Here is a 20676-nt window from a genome sequence, read left to right as displayed (position 1 = left end):
TGGGTTTTTTTGGTTTGATTCTCTTTTGGAATTTGAAGAGCCTAGATCCTCCTTGGTTTTGGAGGTAGAAGTAGAAACAGAAAGGGGTGCAGAGTGATTGTGAGCCCCAAGCTTCCACAATGGGGGAGAAAAGAACAGAGAAGGTATAAAAATGGGAAATGAATATCTGGGATAAATCAAGTTTCATACCAAGTTTCTCTTGTCTCTAAAATGTGTTTCTATGCCACAAAGTCAAATGTGACAATGTGGGGCTCTGTGTCTATGGTGTCTCACTGACTTCCAAATCTGTGTGCTCAGATTAAAAAGTAAAAAGATATCTCCCCCCGCAGCTACCAGATCTGCAAACTCAATTTGGGATGTGAGAGCTAGGCTGGTTTCTTTCTTTCTTTCTTTCTTTCTTTCTTTCTTTCAGATCCGTACTTGTAATAAAAAATTCTACCCTCAGTGACTCCATGGCCTTCAATGATTTGCACAGGTGTAACTGCTTGAAGTTAAGTAAACATTTTAGTTGATGAGGGACAAGAAGAAACAGAATCCAGCTCACACTCTCAGCTGTGTCGGCTCCGCAGGGTTAATCTCAATCTCTTCTGTATAATAAGAAGGTCAGATTTTGATTACAGGAAGCCTGATCCTGCTCTTACTCACACCAGTGTAAATGCAGTGACAGCAATGGAGTGGACTGGAATGGAGTGACTGCAAACTACACTAATGTAAGAGAGAGGGTAGTAGAATGACATATAAAGGCAAGCTTTGAAACACAAGACCTGAAGCAGCAGCAGTGAAATCAGGGGCAGATACTACAGTCAGGGGTATTGCAGAACTGATAAGGAAAGAGGAATATGTTGGAAAAGCATTTGCGCTGGGTAGATAGTTCATAACAATATGTTCAATCCACCTTGTTTCCTCTGTTCATGAATCATCCATCAGCGGACATGCAGTTGTCTCAAATTTATTCATCATTTCAATTTCATTTGCCAGAGAATTTCTACAAACAATTCTCTGCAGCTCATTCATGAACAGGCTGTTGTGAGTGTCCCATATCTGAGATGCAGGTTGTTTTGATTAGACACACAGCTCATATGGTATATTTCCGTATTCCCACTGGGTGAACATATCTCTTTAAAGTCAGTTGTCCAGTCTAAGTACTCATCTTTTACAAATACAAATGAACTTTTCAGCAAATATTCTCCAATGTTTATCAGTCACTGTTGCACTGTTGCTTGTAAACATTATTTGCTAAAATATTCATGGAAAGTGAACACAAATGGGCCATGAACGTAGTCAGGTGAACATATTTAAAAAGTTGAACAAATATATCTGAATGCTTTCTTGTACTTTTTGACTTGTTTTCCTCTCCCTAACGAGAACTAAAATCATCTAATCCTTCAGCTTCAGCAAGACTTTTCCCCCATAGATCATCAATACTTGTTATTCTTGCCTCTTACACTGTGCAGACTAGCAAGAGAATATGGCTGAATTGCCAGAAATGCATGAATCATGCGTTAAGGTCATCTTTATTAATTGCTTCTGCTTACTTAGGAAGTGCATCATCGGCCAGCATTTGTGAGCCTGGGGCAGTCTCCTGCCCGTGGCTGTCTTACACTGCAAGCATCCGCGCTACAAGCACAGAGGAAGGAGCCTGGGTTTAGAAAGCCAAAGAGGTAAAGCCAAAAAGAAGAACTAGAACAGATTCCGCTGATGGAGTGGAAAGAAAAGTAAGCAAATAGCTAGCTCACTGTCAAATCAGTGTTGGTCTTACATTTCCCCCACTGTCCGCTAAAGATATTGTACTCGAAATGAGCCCCAGGCAATGTGATGGCAGTGTGGAGGAAGTGTACTGTGCTAATGGGCATTCCTACATTACTCTTTTTTGTCCCTACTTTGTTTTTATTTGTTAAGTTGTCTCTTTAGAAATGTTTTCTTCACTTATATTCAATAACTGAAATAAGTTGAGTTTACTGTTTGGAAGGATATATTCTAACATGGTGGTGGATGATCTATAGCAGGCATCTGAACAGCAGGGACAAAGACAGATGGACAAGTTCATTGAGTTTATGAAATTACCCAAGGCCCAGTGGGAAACTCATATTTTTGGTTTCTTTTTCACTTTTTGATTTAGACAGTTTGTTGAAGTGTCATCATTGTGACAAGACACGGGAGCATAAAATTCACTTGCAGTTAGTACCAGCTCATGGTGTGTGTGTTTAAGAAGCTGAGTGGGAGTCAGGTTTATCACATTCCATCAGGGATCAGTTTCATTTGTACTCAAATCAAGAAGTTCATTGATTCTTGAGGAATATTGCTCACCTTCTAGGAATGTATTTCGAGGGTAGTATTACAATACCTCTCTCCCTCTTATCTGCAACCATGCAACCTCAGGCAGAACTCTAGTCAGAGCTCATCAAGCTTGCGTAGGTTTGGGTGCAGTCAGTGCTTGCATAACTTTAAGGAAAACCTAGGCGCAGTAGGTAGTATGGATGATTCAGTGGCTTTCCCTCTGAATCACTTCTGAACCATTAATCCAGGTTAGCGTTAAGTGATACATTGCTGCTGATGCTATTACAAAAAAAAAAAAAAAAAAAAAAAAGAGAGAGAGACATAAAGCCAGTTGGAAAGAGGGTGAATACTGCAATAAAATTCCACTAGTATTTGCTTTAATTTCAAAATGAATCTGCTTTGGTGAACACAAAAGAGTTTTGAGACCCACTTTCCGTGAAGGCTAATATGATCATTAAGTTTCACTTGCATGAATGCTTGAAGAAACACAAAATGATAGAGTTGGTTGGGACAAGCATCAAAAAGTTTTGAAACTCTGCCAATACTTCTCTGATGTAGCCACAATTCTTGAGCCCAGTTCAACTCTCATACAATGGAATTACATGAGTGTAAATCTGAAAAACTGGGTTGGGAATCTCCAGGCAAGATTTCTGTTGGTTCTTGTTTCTAATCAAGTAGAATGTACTAAAATACCAACCATTCTCAAGATATTTTGGCACTTCAGGTGCTGATCCCAGCCACAACCTTGAAATACAGAGGTGCACAAAAATAAGCAGTGTTAATTGGAAACCGCAGAATCTTCAAATAATTCTGATTTTAGAAATGGAGCACAGGTTTAGGAAGGTTTATCTTTCTTTCCAGATTATTTGCCCCTCATTATTTCATAGCCTCTGCTTCTCTTCCAGGAATAATTTAAAGAGGTCATTTCAACTTATCTCTGTCACAGGCAGCTGGCTGCTGTTGAAACAAATGCCCTGTATTTTGATAGATGGATTTCCTCTTGTTCACCAAATTGATTTGGACCATCTTTAACTGTTAAGATGTTTGAGAGAGTTCATGGACTCAGCATGCTGAGGGTGAATTGACTCATAGTCATAGTATCACTTGAATAATGAACTCAGGAGTCTTTCCCCACAAAAATGCACTTTAATTGCATAAAGAAATGTGGATGTCTCAATAAGGGGAAAGTATCTGCCTGGCAGTTACTTCAGAGCTTATTCTATTTGGAGATGCATTTTTGTGACTGCTTCCAATGTGAAAAGAGATGCCGTGTGAGGCTGGATGTGTCTCCTCATTTTGTATAAATTTAGGAACCTAAATGGGGAATTTTGCACAAACAGTCTCACTGTGTGGTTCCTTGGCATTGTCTTATACAAATTCACTGATCAAGAATGTTAAAGTTGGAAAAGAAAAAGAGAAAATTCATGCATCAGCACAAAATGTACCAAAAATCTTGTTTGCTTCATAAAAAGAGCAGCTAGACACACACGAGTTCCATTCACCCACTAAAATGAGACTCTGGGAAATGACTGAGATAAAATAAAAATGTAGCTCAAGCCATCTCTCATTTTAAAGACAATGGGACTGAGCCATGACATTGGATCTCAGCTTCAAAGCCAGATCCATATTCAGTGGCCCATGTTCTAATCTTGTACCAAGTAGGACCTTACAACTCAAATTGTCTCATTGGGCCAGATTGTGAACTCCTAACTCAAATTGCAGAGCAACTATTCACCCGAGTAGTTCCACTGCATGCTTATGTGAGACCTGGTCTACATGTAAAACTTATCCCAGCATGCCGATGATGGTTAGGGGTGTGATTTATTTTTAATGACATAACTATGCCAGCATGAGCCCTAATGTGGATGCATTTATACCAGCATAAAAGTACTTCTGCCAGTATAGCTTGTGTTTCTTGGGGCAATGGTGTAAACTATGTCAGAAGAAGCACTTTTATGCTTGTATAAGCTGCACCTGGAACTAGCAGGGGTTGCTGAAAGGTCCACAAAGCCTTTCTAATGTGGACAAGGCCTGAGTAACTGCTTTACAGTGTGACTAAGAGGCTCACAATCTAGCCCACTGAAAGAAGTGGACCTGCCTGAACTGAAAAGTGCTACTTAAGCAATGTCTACACTACAAACTTTGGCCGATGCAAGTGACATCAGCATAAAGCCACTGCAGTTAGTATATCACTATTGCACGTACATACTTAATTCCTTGCATCAGCATTGCATGCACTCACCAGGAATGATTGTGTCAAACCACAGTGTGATGCACCATGGGTAGGTATCCCAGTATGCAACTCACCAACATCCTGCATGCTGTCTTTTGGGAAGTTTTAGCAATGCATGGTGTAGCAGAAACAAGTCACACAGGAGTGACGGGAAGGTTCCCATCATGTAACTTTTTCCATTCCATAATATCATCCATATCTATAATTTTTGTGTCTTTTTTTAAAATCTCACAAAGCCGGGTGGCCCTCCTCATTGTCCACTATCTCTGACAGAAGCATGGAACCCGAACAGCTCTGCGCTATTGCCATGAGCATTGCAAGCACAGGACATACAATCTTCAGATATGAGCTGCAAGAAGAACCTCATCAGCAATTCATGATGTTTTTGTGGAGGACAGATTGCTGTGGGACACAGCAAGAACAAATTCAAGGTTGTTGATGACAGTCACAGAGCAGCTGCAAGCGGGGAGCACCACTTCTGGGCCTGAGAAACAAGGACTGACTGGTGGGATTACATCATAATACAGGTTTGGGAAGACAAGAAGTGGCTGCAGAGCTTTTGGATATGTAAAGCCACATTCCTGGACCTGTGTGCCAAGCTCCTCTAGTGCTCCAGTGTAAGGACACCAGAATGTGAGCTGCACTGACAGGGGAGAAGTGAGTGGCAATCTCACTGTGGAAATGTGAAACACTGGATTGCTACTAGTCAGTGGGAAATCATTTTTGAGTTGGAAAATCCACTGGGGGGGGCGGCTTTTTATGCAAGTATATGCACTATAAGGTGGGTAGAAAGCTGGCTAGATTGTCGGGCTCAACGGGTAGTGATCAATGGCTCCATGTCTAGTTGGCAGCCGGTATCAAGTGGAGTGCCCCAAGGGTCAGTCCTGGGGCTGGTTTTGTTCAATATCTTCATAAATGATCTGGAGGATGGTGTGGATTGCACTCTCAGCAAATTTGCGGATGATACTAAACTGGGAGGAGTGGTAGATATGCTGGCGGGGAGGGATAGGATACAGAAGGACCTAGACAAATTGGAGGATTGGGCCAAAAGAAATCTGATGAGGTTCAATAAGGATAAGTGCAGGGTCCTGCACTTAGGATGGAAGAATCCAATGCACCGCTACAGACTAGGGACCGAATGGCTAGGCAGCAGTTCTGCGGAAAAGGACCTAGGGGTGACAGTGGACGAGAAGCTGGATATGAGTCAGCAGTGTGCCCTTGTTGCCAAGAAGGCCAATGGCATTTTGGGATGTATAAGTAGGGGCATAGCGAGCAGATCGAGGGACGTGATCGTTCCCCTCTATTCGACATTGGTGAGGCCTCATCTGGAGTACTGTGTCCAGTTTTGGGCCCCACACTACAAGAAGGATGTGGAGAAATTGGAGAGAGTCCAGCGAAGGGCAACAAAAATGATTAGGGGTCTGGAACACATGACTTATGAGGAGAGGCTGAGGGAGCTGGGATTGTTTAGCCTGCAGAAGAGAAGAATGAGGGGGGATTTGATAGCTGCTTTCAACTACCTGAGAGGTGGTTCCAGAGAGGATGGTTCTAGACTATTCTCAGTGGTGGAAGAGGAAAGGACAAGGAGTAATGGTCTCAAGTTGCAGTGGGGGAGGTTTAGATTGGATATTAGGAAAAACTTTTTCACTAAGAGGGTGGTGAAACACTGGAATGCGTTACCTAGAGAGGTGGTAGAATCTCCTTCCTTAGAGGTTTTTAAGGTCAGGCTTGACAAAGCCCTGGCTGGGATGATTTAACTGGGAATTGGTCCTGCTTTGAGCAGGGGGTTGGACTAGATGACCTTCTGGGGTCCCTTCCAACCCTGATATTCTATGATTCTATGATTCTAAGTGTGTGGGGCCATTAATCATCTCCTGCATCTCCTGTGACTCTTGGCAATGTGCAGGACACGGTGGATGGATTTGCAGCAATGGGGTTCCTGAACTGCAGTGGAGTGATAGCGCACTGCGCACACATCCCTATTTTTGCACCAGCCCACTTTGCTCTACAGTACAGCAACCAAAAGGGCTACTTTTCTATTGTTATGCAAACATTGGTGCATCCCCAGTGATGCTTCACTGACATCAGGGCTGGCTGGTCAGGGAAGGTGCAAGACGCTTGTATCTTTAAGAACACAGGACTGTTCAGAACGCTGCAAGCCGGGACTGTTTTTCCCAGTTGGTAGGTTGCCACTGGAGATGTTGAAATGCCAGTCGTGATCCTGGAGGACCCAGTCTACCCTTTGCTTCCCTGACTGATGAAGTCGTATATTGGCCACCTCAACAGACCAGTGCAAGATTCAACTACCAGCTCAGCATTGCTGAATGAGAGTTTAATGTGCTTTTGGTAGATTGAAGGGACAATGGCATTGTTTACTTACAAGATTGGATCTCCATTAGAAAAAATATTACAATGGTTATAGCTGCCTGCGGCGTCCTCCATAATATCTGTGAGGCAAAGCACAGAAAGTTGCAAAGGTGGAGCAGCTGTCTGCTGAGTTTGAACAGCCAGACCCAAGGGCTATTAGAAGAGCTCAACACAGAGCTATATGGCTGAGGGAGGTCTTGAAAGAGCACTTTAACAGTGAGCCACAGTAATGCATTTAATGAAGTGTGCTTTAACTGTAGGGTGACCATACATTCCGTTTTGGCCAGGGCAGTTCCTTTTTTAAGCCCTGTTCTGGCCGTTCTGACTTGGGGGGGGGCGCAAAAGTGGGCATTTGTCGCATTTGCTCTTGCCAACTTGAGCAAATGGCACAAATGCCCACTTTTGTCAAAAAGTGGGGTGCAAAGAAACTTATAGGGAGTGAGCAGCGATATCAGCCCCACGCGGTGGGAGAGGTGTGGAGGCAGGGCTCCGGCAGGGGTTGGGCAAGCAGCAATGCCAGCCACAGACTTATGCAGGCGGTGGGGGGGGGGCAGGAAGGGCTCAGGCAATGCAGTCTCAGCCTTTGGGAAATATGGTCACCCTATCTGGTATGTGTGTCGCTGCTCGCCCGAGCTTTGCCTGCCCCCCATGCGGGGAGGAGGGCGTGGGTGAGCGGCTCAGGCCAGCCTCATGTGGGGGACTCGGGTGAGTCGCTCGGGTGGCTTGGGAATATGGTCACCCTATCTGCCTGGCCCTGCAGTTTGGGTCCTGTTAGGAATTGTGTGGTGCTTGGTGTACATCTATGAATTCAACACTGTCATTGCACCTATATGAATTGTGTGGTGCGTGCTGTACATATTTGATTATTACGCTGTCACTGATCTTATGAGTTCTGTCACACTATACAACAACTAGTTAGTTGGTGCTTCCAGTACTGCTAGGTATTCTGCTGAATATGTTGTGAACTAATAAAGACTAATTATTTTCCTAAAAATAGAATTTTGAGTAACAAAAGTAGTGCACAAAAAACCCCTGTACAATTTTAAAGCGAATATATTAAAAACATAATAAATTAATGGAGATCTTAGCAAGGGAAGAGATCATGCATGTCCATTTTGGCTACACATACAGCAGTTATAGCTCTCACAGGTAAGTATATTTAAAGCTGTGGTTGTCCTTACTGTCAGTGTGGAGTGGGAGGGATAGGGACGTGGCCCCGATGCCATGAGGAATTTGTACCAGGCTGTGTGGAGAGGTGCTGTCATAAATATAAAGGGAAGGGTAAACACCTTTAAATCCCTCTTGGCCAGAGGAAAAACCCTTTCATCTGTAAAGGGTTAAGAAGCTAGGATAACCTCGCTGGCACCTGACCAAAATGACCAATGAGGAGACAAGATATTGTCAAAGCTGGCAGGGTGGGGGGGAACAAAGGCTTTCTTTGTCTGTGTGATGCTTTCGCCGGGAACAGAAAAGAAATGGAGTCTTAGAACTTAATAAGTAATCTAGCTAGATATGCGTTAGATTCTGTTTTGTTTAAATGGCTGATAAAATAAGCTGTGCGGAATGGAATGTATATTCCGTTTTTGCGTCATTTTGTAACTTAAAGTTTTGCCTAGAGGGATTCTCTATGTTTTGAATCTGATTACCCTGTAAGGTATTTACCACCCTGATTTTACAGAGGTGATTCTTTTACTTTTTTCTTCAGTTAAAATTCTTCTTTTAAGAATCTGATTGCTTTTTTCATTGTTCTTAAGATCCAAGGGTTTGGGTCTGTGTTCAGCTATGCAAATTGGTGAGGATTTTTATCAAGCCTTCTCCAGGAAAGGGGGTGTAGGGTTTGGGAGGATTTTTGGGGGAAAGATGTTTCCAAGCGGACTCTTTCCTGGTTATATATTTGTTAGATGCTTGGTGGTGGCAGCAATAAAGTCCAAGGGCAAAAGGTAAAGAAGTTTGTACCTTGGGGAAGTTTTAACCTAAGCTGGTAAAAATAAGCTTAGGGGGTTTTCATGCAGGTCCCCACATCTGTACCCTAGAGTTCAGAGTGGGGAAGGAACCATGACAGGTGCTAAAATGGAGTTCTCCAGGAACTTCAAAGGGAGACAAGCCCATGATTGTTGAACCAGTAAGTCCACCAGAGTCTGCAGCAGCTGTGTTTGCTGCTGGAGAAACCCCATTATGTCCTGGATATGGCCCTCTCCTTTTCCTGCTGAGACTCCTGGGTTTTTCTCCTGACTGCTCTTTCCTTCTCCATACAGTCTGAAATACTCACCTGCCAGAAGCTCTGCTCATGGCCAAATGTAACACTGGGTTGCAGGTTCTTGTTGAACATGTCGTCATCCTGAATTCTCTTCTTTCTCCTCCTTAACTGGCTCAGGCATTCCATGGGTGTGGAGAGGGAACCCTTAAGGCCACAGTGGCAGCAGCTACAGATAAAACACACAGAGGTATCATTTATCAGAGGGGTAGCCGTGTTAGTCTGTATCCACAAAAACAACAAGGAGTCCGATGGCACCTTAAAGACTAACAGATTTATTTGGGCATAAGCTTTTGTGGGTAAAAAACCCCACTTCTTCAGATGCATGAAGAAATGGGGTTTTTTACCCATGAAAGCTCATGCCCAAATAAATCTATTAGTCTTTAAGGTGCCAGCAGACTCCTTGTTGTTTTTTAGAAGTGTCATTGTCAGTATAGGCATAAACTTAAGGTTCAGAATTTCCTTCCCTGGTTCCCCTAAAGGTTTAAACAAGACATGCTCATTGATAATTCTGCTTTGGAATGCTTGTGCATGGCACCACTCACAGAACCAGCCATGGTGAATTTGGCGCACCGGGGGTCAGGGAAATGAGGAGAGAATTCCTCAGTTGCATGACATACTGAGTACAGGGCAATGGCGCTGAACACTGGCACAGTTTTCCACACACAGTGGTAATTTTAGCTGATATCTCAGCTTGGAAAAGAGGAGACTAAGGGGGGATATGGTAGAGGTATATAAAATCATGAGTGGTGTGGAGAAAGTGAATAAGGAAAAGTCATTTACTTGTTCCCATAATATAAGAACTAGGGGCCACAAAATGAAATTAATGGGTAGCAGGCTTAAAACAAATAAAAGGAAGTTCTTCTTCACTCAGCGCACAGTCAACCTGTGGAACTCCTTGCCTGAGGAGGTTGTGAAGGCTAGGACTATAACAGGGTTTAAAAGAGAACTGGATAAATTCATGGAGGTTAAGTCCATTAATGGCTATTAGCCAGGATGGGTAAGGGATGGTGTCCCTAGCCTCTGTTTGTCAGAGGGTGAAGATGGATGGCAGGAGAGAGATCACGATCATTACCTGTTAGGTTCACGCCCTCTGGGGCAGCTGGCATTGGCCACTGTCGGTAGACAGGATACTGGGCTGGATGGACCTTTGGTCTGACCCAGTATGGCCATTCTTATGTTCTTATGTTGAGGGTAACAAAGGCACAGTGTCACCTAGTTTTCTTGACCTTCAGTCCCTGTCTGTGTAGGGGTGTTGCATTGACAGTTATATTAAGGATTGCGAGTAGAGCTAGTCAGAAAAATTGCAGAAAACAGTTTCTCACCAGATTTCAGAGTAACAGCCGTGTTAGTCTGTATTCGCAAAAAGAAAAGGAGTACTTGTGGCACCTTAGAGACCAACCAATTTATTTGAGCATAAGCTTTCGTGAGCTACAGCTCACTTCATCGGATGCATACTGTGGAAACTGCAGAAGACATTATATACACAGAGACCATGAAATAATACCTCCTCCCACCCCACTCTCCTGCTGGTAATAGCTTATCTAAAGTGATCACTCCCCTTAAAATGTGTATGACAATCAAGTTGGGCCATTTCCAGCACAAATCCAGGTTTTCTCACCCTCCGCTGCCACAAGTATTCCTTTTCTTTTCTCACCAGAATTTCCTGATTTGTTGAAATTGAACCATTTCTTGGAGGAGCTTAGATTTCAAGGAAGTTCCTCCAGAAACCTGCCTGGTTTCTTGCAGCTTGCTAGCTCAAGTGCTTCCAGTGCCCATGGTGGCCCAAGGGTAGCCTGCCAGCTGGACAGCCAACTTTCAGGGTCTGTGACTCTGTGGTGGTATGCCAGGTGGACTACTCCAAGCTGGTCCTCCGTTCCCTTTCACCAAGAGCTTCAACAGTTTTGGGGTTTGTTCCGAATCAAAATTTCAAATATCAAAATCATCCACAAAACAGAACTACTTTTCTTCACCCAACTCTAGTTATCAGGTGCTCAGATCCTTTGGTAATGGGACCCATATAAGTCAGATGAATTCCTGGGGCGTAAGCCTTTTACTGAGAATGCCCAGCCACCTGTCTGAGTGAGTTCTACAGATGGATCCAGGGATAACCCAGTGGATCACAATCACCCCATGTGGGTCATGGGGTCATCTTGCACCAGTCTATAGCCTGTTTACACCTCTCTGGAGGTACAAAAGGTCTAGTCCTAAATGAGTAGCTGGGGATTCCCCTGGCATAATGGATGTCTTGAGGGTATGCCATGACAGAATCTGACCAGAGTACTCAGAAGCTGTGCATGGAGGTTGCATTGGGTGGAACAGCCCTTTGAAGGGATGTTACAAGCTAACATAACTTAGAGCTGCTCTGAGAGTGCTCTAAGTTATGTGAAGCTGAACAGAGTCCTGGGGATTGGTGGAGCAGAGGTATCTTAAAGCCACTCTAGCTCCTCCCATACCCCTTCAGCTCTTCAGCTGAGAGGGCATGGGGAGAGCTAAGGTAGCTTTAAGCTACCTCTGTCCTCCATCAGTCTCTAGGACTGGAGTGATTCCACCATGGCTGATCAGTCTCTCAGACAGGTAGGCCTCAGGCAATTTAGAGCTTCTGAGATCATAACTAGCATGTGGAGCTACAGCTATTGTTGATATTAATAATCAGAATTTACCAGAATTTTCTGTATATTTCTTTTGTACCCAAACAGTCACAGACACAATATTTACAATGAAAAATATCCTGCAAAATTTGACAAATTCCTACCACAAAATGGTAGCTCTCCAGAATATTTACCTTTTGTTATTTTCACAATCTTCCAGTATTATGCCACTAATTAACCCTCTTCAGTGCCCTTCTACACCCACTTTGAACTGCAAGGGAGTTCTGTATGTGAGGTGGCTGCAGAATTGGGTCCTTCATTCCTACAGGCAAGAAAATGTCTATGCTGTTGGCATTCCTGCAAATCAGCAATGTCAAGAGGAAGCTTGTGAAAATCACCTCTGAGACTTCAAGGTCCGCCCTGTATAATGCAAGGCATTTACTTTCAGGCTTTCTGCACAGCAGGTTCCTACAGCAGAACCCGAATACCCTTTATTATCAACACCACTAGATTTTTCAAAATTCTAAGGTGAGGGGGAGGCAACACACTTGTCTTCTCATGCACATAACATAATATTTTGTATTTTGGGGGAACTTCAGATTCTTAATATTCTGCCCTGATTTTTAAAATATTTACATGTCTTTTGACTGTTTATTAGCTAATCCATGGATAGATCTGTCCAGAGGTGTACAACAGTTATAGAGGTAGAGAGGTGTGTGTGTATAGTACAGTAAAGACTTTTTTTTCATGTGTGTAAAGTATAACTGGAATGCTGCTTCTGACCAAAAGCTGTGCAATACTGAAAACAGTGTGTTTGTTTTCAGACATCTGATATTCTGTCCTAATAATAAAGGGATTTAAGCACTCATACATTCATATTTTTAGTACCACTTTCTAGGTGTCCCCTTTTTTATTGCTAAGTATTTTAAGGTAAAGTGTTTTTTTTTGTATATTTAAAGAAAAATTGTCACTACAGCTATTGACATGTAGATGCTATATATTCATAGTAAGTATCTTTGCTTTATAAACCACCATTCACATAATGCTGTAAAAAAGCAGCAGAATAAGGCAGGATACGGTCTCTTCATAGCTATGGCCATATGATAAAAACAGATGCAACAACGAAATGTCTTATTCAATTATGAATTAAGAATGATTGAATTAAGTTTGTCTTAAATGCTGATATGCTTTTAAATGATAAGTGTGACATCCTGGCCTCAGTGAAGGCAATAGGAGTTGGACCACTGACTTCCGTGGAACCAAAATGACAGGCTGTGACTTGGAAGAGATTTTGGGGGTTGGATAGTTAAGGGTGGGATTTCCAAAATCAGCAAGGAAGTAAATGCCCAATTTTCTCCCACTGGCCTTGATCTTGAAAGGTGCTCTGCACGTCCTATTGTGAGATGCTGAGCAGCCTCAATTCTGGAGGGCGCTTGGCACTTCACAATAAATCTCATAGGATTGTTAATGGGATAAAGTTTTTCATTGGGATGTCATTGCTTCAATGTGAACACTGGGTCAATTACAGAAATTATGAGCTGATAATGGCCTGGTAGAGGGCCAGTGGGATTGCTGATATGTACTTACGTATTGATATTAAAATGTAGCCACACAAACAATTTTTAAATGATGCAGACCCATCACATTGTACAAGCGAGCCTAAGTAATTGTGTGATCTTATTACTAGCACCATGATCTTCTTTGGAGCAGAGAACTGTTTACTCCTGAATATTTGCATAACATCTAGAAAAATTGGGCCAATATCTGATTAGAACAGAGGTGGCCCGCGGGACCGTCCTGCCCGGCCCTTGAGCTCCCGGCCAGGGAGGCTAGCTGCTGGCCCCTCCCCTACTGTCCCCCCTTCCCTGCAGCCATGCCACCCCGTGGGCAGTGCGGCTGGCTCTGGCCAGGCGGCACGGCTGCTAGTCCTGCCACTCTGAGCAGCATGGTAAGGGGCCGGGGGGGGCAGGTGGGTTAGATAAGGAGCAGGAGGTCCCAGCGGGTGGTCATGGGATGGGTAACAGGGGGCGGTTGGATGGGGCAGAGGTTCTGGAGAGGGTGGTCAGGGGACAGGGAGCAGGGGTGGGTTGAATAGGCGTTGGAGTCCTGGGGGGGCCTGTCAGGGGCAGGGGGGTGGATAGGGGTTGGGGCAGTCAGGGGATAAGGAGCAGGGGGGTTGGATAGGGATGGGGTCCTGGGGGGGCAGTTAGGGTGGGGGGTCCCGGGATGGGGCGGTCGGGGACAAGGAGCAGGGGGGTTGGATGGGTCGGGGGTTCTGAGGGGGAGATCAGGGGGCAGGAAGTGGGAGGGGGCGGATAAGGCACAGGGGGTCCAGGCTGTTTGGGGAGTCACAACCTTCCCTACCCTGCCCTCCATAGTCTTTCGCAACCCTGATGTGGCCCTCGAGCCAAAAAGTTTGCCCACGCCTGGATTAGAGTCTCTTGGGGTAAGTACAACAAAAATTATTAATAATTATAATATTTTGTGCTTCTGACAAGGGGCAAGACTAGAGAGTGCAGAGATATGTAAAAATAAAACTTCTACTTTTTTAAAAAAAAATGTACTTGACTGATCTTCTAGAACTGATTGGTTCAAGTTTTGGATGAAAGTTTAAATCACTTCCTTTTTTACTCCAACCAGTTCTTCTGTTCCTGTTGTCCTGATATATGTAGGAAAATTATATATTTGTGAGTGACTGGGAAACCTGAGTGAGTACAACAATGTTGCTTTCCACCTCTGCTTTGGATAAAGGATAACTACCTTTACACAGAACAAAGTCAGCTAAGAGCCAATGCTTCCCATTTCTTGACAGGCCCAGGTAAAGCACTCAAATTACTTAAACTTTGTAGCTAAGGTTTAAATTCCCTTTAAAGTGAGATTCGCATTCCTCATGTCAAGGTTATCTTGGACAGTGATAGCCTTTCAAACAATCAGACCACCTGCCAACCTTATGGGTGTTCAGAAGTTTGACAGTCTCTGCACTGATCCTACTCTTGCATGAAAATGGCTTTATCAAGCCTATAATTTGAAATGAAATAGTCTTAAATGGTTTCCACACAGCTTGACTTTCAAAGAGGTTCCAGTTTCACATAACTTCATATAAACAGAGAATAAGAAGATATAACCAGATACCACAGTTCCTGCTTACTAATTGCCATAAAACAGAGCCATCTGCTTTATACAACGTCGAGGTCATGTAATCCCTTTAAACTGTGACCTTTTTGGCTCAATGGGACTTGTTATTGATTAAATGAGACCTTCTTAGGAAGTTATTGGGAAACTTGGTGTGCATTCAGTCTGAACACAAAATATATTTGCTTGGAATTCTATTAAAACTTAAGAAGATAGTTCTACACAGTCTATCCTTGAACTCTCTTTCTCTGCCACATGTTAATCTTCGATGACTGAAGATAGAAATGGCTTATTTCAATTAAAACAACCACAACCCCCCACAAACAACCTCTCACACTGAACTGAAGATAAATTTGAGGGTAAAGTTAAAACTTCTCATGACCACTGGAGATGAAGCTGGGTGCATTCATGGATGAGGATTTTCTTCCTCAAGCAGTATGGTCCTGCCATTCCATATGTATATATGACCCACTTAGAATCTTCAGTGCACACTTTGTGCTCCAGCGATAAGTGTTACTGCAAAATAAAAATTATTGCAGTTTGGCACATACAGAAGAGGACTTTTAAGTCTTTCACTACTAATAACCTTCATGTCATGAAACCTCCACTGGACTGTGCTTGTCTCCCTCTCTCCCCTCAAATACTTCACTTAAATATTTGATTAAATAAAAGAAAATAATTACTATGATTAAAGAATCAGTTCTTCTGTATTTTCCCCCTTCTTGCCTCCCATTTCTGTCTGTGTGTCTTTAATATCTGTCAATTTTTTCTCAGTCAAGAAATAAATTTGATAATTCACAGATAATTCTGCAGTCCTTCCACTCCTCTTTTAATGAAACCTATTATAAAGTTGTTGCCTATTTTTTTCCGTGCTGGAAAAAAAAAACAACCCATCAGAATGGTGAAAGGCCTCACTGAAAATGCTAGGGCTCAAAGATTCCACCTACTGTGTGATAAGTAATAATTTGCAAACAGATATGTGCTGGGAGATAAGACTTCAGTTTCATTGAAAAATAAGTTGTTCTGGCATCTAAGCAGTAGGGAAAGCATGATAGCTAGAAATTCTCCATTGATGAGAAAGGACTTGACACAGATGCAGGCTATTTTGCCTTAATCTATTTTATTTACAATTGGGACAATTTTAAAAAATGCTGTAATCTGGCCTCCTTTCTTGCACATGCAAGTCCGAGTACTTGCACACCTGACTACATCATTTGTACTGGTAATTTCATTGTGGGCATGATTTGGTTGGCAAGTTGTGCCCTCATTGGGAAGGTTGTGCTTTTGAATATATGGCCCAGTGTGTGTACAGTTTCTGTTACCCTGAACAAAGGTAACCAAAGCCACAGCCAAACTTTGAAGTGGCAATCCACTGCCAGCTAGATATAGTTTGCAGCCACTTCAAATAAGCAGCTGATTCTCTCTGATTCCAAAGCCTACATGGAACCAAATTAAAAGGTGTTATGGATGGTCATATAAATTCAACTCCCTCACATCCAAGTTAGACAATTTCCCTGGGCTTATCTACACAATGACATTGGCCAACATAGCTATTCTTGAATAATTCCCCACAGTGGTGGCTCCATTCTGAAATAAATTACGGTACTTTATTCTGGAATAACTCTGTTTTGGAAGCAGAGCACTAAAGGAGAGCTCAAGGAAGACAAGGCCATTGCAGAGAAGCTAAACTGATTCTCTGCATCAGTCTTCACTGCAGAGGATGTCTGGGAGATTTCCCACAACTAAGCCATTCTTTTTAGTTGACAAATCTGAGGAACTGTTCCAGAGTGAAGTGTTGGTAGAGGAGGTTTTGGAACAAATTGCTCAATTAAACAGTAGTAAATCACCAGGACTAGATGGTATTCACCCAAGAGTTCTGAAGGAATTCAAATATGAAATTTCAGAACTACTAACTGTGGTAAGTAACCTATTGCTTTAAATCAGCCTCTCTACCAGATGACTGGAGGATAGCTAATGTGACATCTATTTTTAAAAAAGGCTCCACAGGCAATCCTGGCAAACACAGGGCAGTAAGCAATCAAAAAAAGCTAACAATGTTAGAAACCATTGGGAAAGGGCTAGATAATAAAACAAAAAATATTATAATGCTACTATATAAATCCATGTTACACCCCACCTTGATTACCATGTGCAGTTCTAGTTGCCCCATCTCAAAAAGATATATTAGACATGGAAAAGGTGCAGAGAAAGGCATCAAAATGATTAATGGTATAGAACAACTTCCATCTGAGGAAAGATTAAAAAAGACTGCTTTTTTTCAGCTTAGAAAAGAGATGACTAAGGGGTAGAGGATATGATAGAGATCATTAAAATCATGAATGGTACGAAGAAAGTGAGGAAGGTAAGTGATATTCACATAACACAAGAAGTAGTGGGTCACTCGATTAAATTAACAGGCAACAGTTTTAAAACAAACAAGTACTTCTTCACACAATGCACAGTCAACCTGTGGACCTCAGTGCCATGGGATGTTGTGAAGAGCAAAAGTATAATTGGGTTAAAAAAGGAATTAAATACATTCATGGAGAATAGGGCCATCAATGTCTGCTAGCCAAGATAGTTAGGGATGCAATCCTGTGCTCTGAGTTTCCCTAAATCTCCAACTGCCAGAAATTCAGATTGGCCTGTTCTGTTCATTCTCTCTGAAGCATCTGGAACTAGCCTCTGTCAGAAGACAGGATACTAGGTTAGATGGATAAATGATCTGAGCTAGTATGACTGTTCTTATTCCAGAATAATATCACTTTTATTCTGGAATAGTGTCCATATAATTGAGTTATTCCAGAATAGGTAAATTATATAGGAATTGCTAAAGTGGAATAGTTAATCTGGAATAGCTGGTCAGTTTCCCCTAGCTTTGATTGGACTCTTTTAGATCTCCATGCAACCACTCATTAATGATGGATTCTCATTGGTATACGATGACAGTTCACAAACTTTAAAGACTAGCATACCACAGCAAAATCTCAGAAGTAGTTTGCATGCCAACTTTGTAATTTTGTTGTTTTGAAGTGAATTAAGTTAAACCAAATGAAGGTGATTTATGAGAGGGTATGTCTAACCAGCAAAGAAGAACCCGCAGCACCGAGTCTTAGATCCCAGGTCAATTGGCTCTGTCTGAGGGGCTGAAAATAGTAGTCTAGACATTCCTGTTTCCTGGAATTCCTGGAGCAGGGCTACAAGACCCTCCCTCCTTCACTGGGTTTCAGAACCTGGGCTCCAGCCGGTGCAGGAATGTGTACACTGCTGATTTTAGTCCCGCAACCTGAGCCCCAAGAGCCCAAGTCAATTGACCTGGGCTCTGGGACTCGATGACGTGGGCTTTTCTTTGCCAGGTAGACCATCCCAGAGCATACACAGAAGGCTATAATGTGGTTTAACAATTCCACTTTTAAAATTCATTTGGATTAACTTTCTTAGGTGTCTCATAAAGGCAAGCCTTATTTATATACTATACTTTAAACCCATCTATGGGTATGTCTACCCTGGAGCTGGAAGATGCAGCTCAAGGAGACATACTCCTGCTAATTCTGATTGAGTTACCGCACTAAAACTAACAGTGTGATTGCAGCAGAATGTACTATGTACCTAGCATCTCAGATGGGTACATACTAAGGGTGGCTAGTCCCACTTCCCACATGTGCTGCAGCAGTTACACTTTTTTATTTAGCCCACAAGCTCCATCAGAACTAGTGAAGATAAATCTCCTCAAGCTGGACATTACATTTCCAGTTCAAAGTGTAGATGTACCCAGTGTGCCACCTGATGGCAGCCTATGTCCTGTTAATTATACACATGCTGCAGTTTGAGATCCACTGTGGAAGATCTATGCCAAGGAGCCAGAAGGAGCATGCAAAGGTTTGTTTGTTTTTCATCTTTATGTTTAGTACCATTTTGTCTGGCAGTTTACAAACAAGTGTTTCTTTATAGGCAAGCTCTCCATCCTGACAAAATACCTATTTTAATCATTTGGTGTGGAATGATGAGTAGCGTACAGAATTTAATTTTTATTAACATCTTGGTATTATATATACAAAGGGGGAGAAGGGATTTCAGAGATACAGAACACCATTAGGTATGCAACGACCCATGAGAGTCAAGGCCTAACTCCCATTTGTACCTTTGAAAATCTCTCCCAAAGTATTTAGTTGCACGAAGACATACTATAATACTCTGTACTACTGGACAATCATGTTTAACTTTAACAGAATAATTACATGACATCCCTGAATCTCTGGGACCCAGCTGTCCGAGACTGCTTCTTGCCCTATTCCTGTTCTGGCAGTTAAGACTGGCTGGGATGTTTGCCTTCTCAATTCCTAGTGGGATTTAACTTTCCAGGAATTGCAGCTGGGCTCAGCAGAACCTGCTGCTCATGGCAGTCTGCAGAGCCTGTACTGGCAGCCTTCAAGGCACATGTCTGTTCATTTTGTTTAGCTTTTGATGGATTGTTTTTGGTTTGATTCATTTTCTTTCTGAGAGTTGAGCTACCCAAATTGCCTTGGTGATATCAGCAATGTAACTCTAGATCAATGGCTACCAATGGTGGGTGGCTTATGTAATTTTTGAATCATTTTTAACAAGTGTCTAATTGCCATGTCAATCAGCTCTAGGATGGAGTGCATGTACATCTTTATTTGAAGCCTAGGTGGAGATAGGACTTGAGAGAAACAGGAAATACTCTGGTTTCAGAGTAATAGCCGTGTTAGTCTGTATTCGCAAAAAGAAAAGGAGTACTTGTGGCACCTTAGAGACTAACCAATTTATTTGAGCATAAGCTTTCATGAGCTACAGCTTATCCTCAAATAAATTGGTTAGTCTCTAAGGTGCCACAAGTACTCCTTTTCTTTTTAGGAAATACTCTGGCTGTCCCTGGTTAAAGCAGCCGGTATAAGAAGACTTGACTCAAAGCTGAGAGAGATTCTAGGCATGATTGGGTTGCTTTCACCAGTAGCATGAAAAGAAGGGCTCAATCTGACACCAATTGGGAGAACAAAGGTTTGGGGTACCAAAATTTGGACCAGAAGAGGCTGTTTAACCTGTCAGAGAGTAGTAATACCCTGTTAGGCCCTGATCCTGTACATTGAAATCAGTGTGAACTTTGCCGTTAACTTCACTGAGTGCAGGATCATGCACTTAAAGAGCAAGCTGTAATATCAGTAACTAATACTAAGTTTTGATGGAATGTGAGGGTCTAATCATGGCTGACCTGCTGTGAGTGCCAGGGGAGGGTAAAGAGCCTGCACAGAGCTTTCTCCCGCCTTCTCCATGCCACTGAGGAGGACTGGGAGAGATTAGCACCATTGTAGTATCTGTGCCTTAGTTACTCTGATTCATCCTTGTGCTGGTGTAGAACTCCCATGCAGGGACTGATAACTTCTAAGGGACAGATTGCACCTTATCTGCCATGGCCCCTGTGAGCACCAGGACAGCGAGGCAACAGCTGAAGTTGCTTGTCACTTTCAGTCCTGCCTCTCTTTCTCCAGCCCCCTGACAATGGGGGATTTTGCAAGTGGCATAGAAGCCCTGTACACATGGGTTATTCCTCAGATGGGGATTTACAGCTGTTAAATTGGGCTCCACATTGGGGCCACAGTGCCTCCCCAGTCAAGTAACTATGTGTCAGGCATTTGCTGTACACTCAAGTGACATGTTCTAGTCTTAGCCCATTTTACAGACATTCAGAGCCCTGTGCTCACATACATACATTGCTAACTGCCTAGTGAACATGAGCAACTTACTAGCTCTGGGCTGAAGGAGGTAGGGCTCCAGGGTGTTCACTGCTTGAATGTGTCATTTCC

Source organism: Lepidochelys olivacea, assembly GCF_965140295.1.
Source record: "Lepidochelys olivacea isolate rLepOli2 genome assembly, chromosome: 9".
Classification (NCBI taxonomy): Eukaryota; Metazoa; Chordata; order Testudines; family Cheloniidae; genus Lepidochelys; species Lepidochelys olivacea.
Note: the sequence above shows the minus strand (reverse complement) of the source record.